Genomic DNA, 4,227 nt, shown 5'->3' with positions numbered 1-4,227 from the left:
TTTAGCCCTGAGTTCTACAAAAGATAGGTCCAAGTTTAAATGTTAGACTCTTAACAATTGTCAAATCAGTCTCTAGCTTCTAAATCATGATACTTTCACTCTACATAAGAGGCAAGCTAAAAGGAATTTTGGAGTCAGATTCATTGGACAAGTGATATACCCTGTTTCCTTTTGAACATAGTAATAGGAATGTTACATGGATCTCTCTTCAAAGGGAAATACTACAATTTCTTTGTTAAAATATCTTACTGATTTCTGTTCCATCCATCCATCCATCCATCCATCCATCCATCCATCCATCCATCCATCGATCTATCCATCCATCCATCCATCCATCCATCCAGAAGACTATCTAATGATTCTTATCCTTCTTCAGTCAGTCTTAAAGCCTTTGAATTATATAGTCATAGACCAATCCAGAAGTACTAATATCTCCACTGTGTTAGCTGATAATCTATTCATGTTTATGTTGTTATTTCTATACCAAATAAGGTTTTGTTTAGGTACTATTTTAACAATTTAATAAACAAAATAGTTTATGATCACTATTCATCAAACATTTGACTCAGTCTGATATTTCTGCTAGCAAGCCAAATGTATTACTATTATTGTGTAACAAGTTTGTCAAAAATATATTGGTAAAGAACCTATACACATTTGTTTTGTTTATTGACTGATTTAAAGACAAGCTTTTGCTGTGCAGCCCAGGCTGTCTTGGAATGTGCTATGTAGCCCAAATTGGCACCAAACTCATGATCATTCTGCTTCTACCTTCTGAATATTAGAATTACAGATATGTGCCACTGTACTTACTCAGGAAAACATTTATTATCTGATGGATTTAGGTAATTAAGAATGTGGAAGCAGCTGCGACAAATGATATTAGGTTGTTGTTGTTTTGCACAATCATGACTAAGTGGTCAGCCATGTCTTCAGTCATCTATAGTCTCCGTGGGAAAGGAATACACTGCATGTTCTCACAATAAGCCTTATAGTATGGCCCCACATACTTTTACGTAAGTAGTTTCCTGCACAATGAAACAGCTAAGACATAGGATGAGATATAGTAACCAAAATAGAAGCCACAGACCTTTTATAACCTAACCTAAAAGTGCTGCCATCAGTTATTCTTGGAACTGGTTCAAAAGTTCGATTCCCACTCGAGATTACACAAGGGTATGACTACTAGGAAGTTGAGATCATTGCTTGATTGCTAACCATTTTCTCATGTTTGTTGTGTTAAGAAGACAGTATACTTGTCTATATAATAACTATATTCTATAAAGTAGAAAATTAGAAAATATATAATATAATGCCTAATGTATAGAACTCAGAGGAAAGAAAAGAAAGTAATTGGTTTCTGTTCTATAAATTTTCTATAGGATCTTCTACCTCCCCTTAAGGAAAACTGGTTACTTTAGTGGGCTTCTGTAGGGAAAACATCTATTGGTATTTTATGAGACATGTAAAGAAGAGAAGAGACACTTCTTTGTTCAGACTAACACTTAGTGGTGACATCACCTGGTAAATTTTCCTACCTAGTACCTGTGTAGCTAGAGTTTTCCTGCCCGGCCCACAGTCAGGACAAATCTCTATCACCTGCCAGTCCCACAGCCTCAGACCCGACCAAGTAAACACAGAGACTTATATTGGTTACAAACTGTATGGCCATGGCAGGCTTCTTGCTAACTGTTCTTACAGCTTAAATTAATCCATTTCCATTAATCTATACCTTGCCATAAGGCTCGTGGCTTACTGGCATCTTCACATGCTGTTTGTCATCATGGCGGCTGGCAGTGTCTCTCTGACTCAGGCTTCCACTTCCTAGCTTTATTCTCCTCCTTGTCCCGCCTACACTTCCTGCCTAGCCAATGGCCAATCAGTGTTTTATTTATTGACTAATTAGCAACACATTTGCCATACAGAACATCCCACAGCATACCTGAGCTTTTTTCTTAGCTCTATTTTGATCTTCACTCCTAGCTGTTGTGAAATTCTAAGAATTCGCCTATGAGGTGTTACAAATTCATCTTTCTCCCCATCTAAGTTCTTGCCACACTCTTTCAATAGTATGTTGTCTGCAGTCTTAGTAGCCAGCAATGGCCCCATCTGAACTATTTCCCACACAGAAGCTCAAATTATATGTGTAAAGCATAAATGCAATCATATATATTTTTTAATAAATGAAACTCTTCATTGACTGCTGTTTTGAAAATAAAATTCAGATACTTAATCTGCCACATCCTACGGAAAATGTCCATTCTTAACCTCTTAAACCTTATCTCCTGACATTTTCACTCTTGTATTTTGTGATTTTGTTACAGTGGTGTTTAGTAAGTTGTATTAGACTTTTTCTATATCTGTTAAATTTTCTAACAGTTCCCTTTGTTTGGCTAATCTTTCCTTCCTGTAAACATTTCCCTAATCTCTCAAGGCTTAGAATTACTAAGTCTTTCCAAGTATGAGCTACCATCCTAATCTCTCATTTGAGTGAGAGCTGAACTTTGTTTTTGCTGCCAGGAACTGAATCCAGGGTCTCCTGCATGCTCACTCAATGTTCTGACACTGTGCTACTGTCTCAGCCTTTGGAGCTGAATTTTTGGGTCACTTTTCTTTTTCTTTTCTTTTCTTTTCTTTTTTTCCTTCCTTCCTTCCTTCCTTCCTTCCTTCCTTCCTTCCTTCCTTCCTTCCTTCCTTCCTTCCTTCCTTCCTCCCACCCTCCCTCCGTTCCCCCTCCCCCTCCCTTCCCTCCTACCTTTCTTCCTTCCTTCCTTTTTTGTTTCTGTTTGTTTGTTTTTTGAGACAGAGTTACTCTGCATAGCCCTGGTTGTTCTGGAACTAGTTCTGCAGACCAAGCTGGCCCTGAACTCACATAGATCCACCTGCCTCTCCCTCCTGATTGCTGGGATTAAAAGTGTGTGCTTTGAATCACTTTAAAGGAGCAGGACACAGAAGAATACAGATGTATTTCCATTTAAATTTTGACACAATGTCTTTTTTATGTGATTATGTTATATACTCATAAAAAGTTCACAGCTATTATCACAACCGTAAGTCTTATATTGCTAGATCTTAATCACCTTTTCTTGAGATACATTCTTACTGTGTAGCCTAGACTGGCCTTGAATTTAGTTCGTAGTGCAGGCTGGCCTTAAACTCAGTATGTAGTTCAGGATGGCCTGAATTACAATTCAGCAGTGATTCTCCTGCTTCAGACACTCAAGTGCTGGAATTATACTTACTGATACATTATCACATTATAATTATTTATTTTTGTCTATATTAATCACTATCTTGATCAAATTAGAAAAGGAGGTGAAAATATAAATTAACTATAAATAAAAATAAGACCATGTTCAATGAACTATCAGAAATTGTCCAGAGGGAAAAAATTAGCCCTCATAAAAGAGGGAAAGTAGTTTTTGTTGCCCGATTAAGACTTGGACTGAAAAAGAAGAACAAGAACAAAGTGAAAGTAAAGAGGAAAAGGTTAAGGAGAGGAGGTTTAGGAGGTGACATGTTCGACTAAAATTTATTACAAGTTTTTATAGACTCTTTCAAGGAATATTAAGAGGGAACACACTTTTAATCAATTATGAGGCAAATAAAACTTTGATATTGACACTGAACAAAGAAAAAATTAGAAGCCAATTTCATTTATAACCATAGACACAAGAATCTTTAAAAAAAGAAAATGACAAAAAATGTAGTAGTAAGTAAAGCAACTAAAATGAATTTATCTAGGAATGTATATCAGTATTAAAATCAATAAATTAAATATATTAAACAATAAAAGTGACTAGGCGTCATGGTACAGTACATAATCCCATCACTCAGGAGGCAGAAATGGTGAGCTCCAGGCTAGAGCCTGGGTTATATAACAAGACTCTGTCTGAAAAAACAAAACAAAACACAGGGAAAAAGAATTAAAGAGAAAAATTATAGATATATATTTTACATTTGTCTCCCAGGCTTATACAGTGCCAAAGTTCTCTTTTCTCTGCCATTTGATAGTGAGCCTTCTGTGGCATGTTCAGACACTAGTGTGGAGCAACGATAGGCAAATGTTCAGAGTACAATGTGGGAGTGAAATATCAGACTCCTCCTCAACAGTACCCTGAGTTCTGGGATTTTTGTATTGTACAATGATAACTGTTCTATCTGGTCTTTGAAATCACCTTATAGCTACTGTTGGTAGAACTGTAATCTGATACAAGCTTTTCTATG

This window comes from Peromyscus eremicus, chromosome 6 (assembly GCF_949786415.1).
Source record: "Peromyscus eremicus chromosome 6, PerEre_H2_v1, whole genome shotgun sequence".
Taxonomy (NCBI): Eukaryota; Metazoa; Chordata; class Mammalia; order Rodentia; family Cricetidae; genus Peromyscus; species Peromyscus eremicus.
This window is presented reverse-complemented; position numbering follows the sequence as displayed.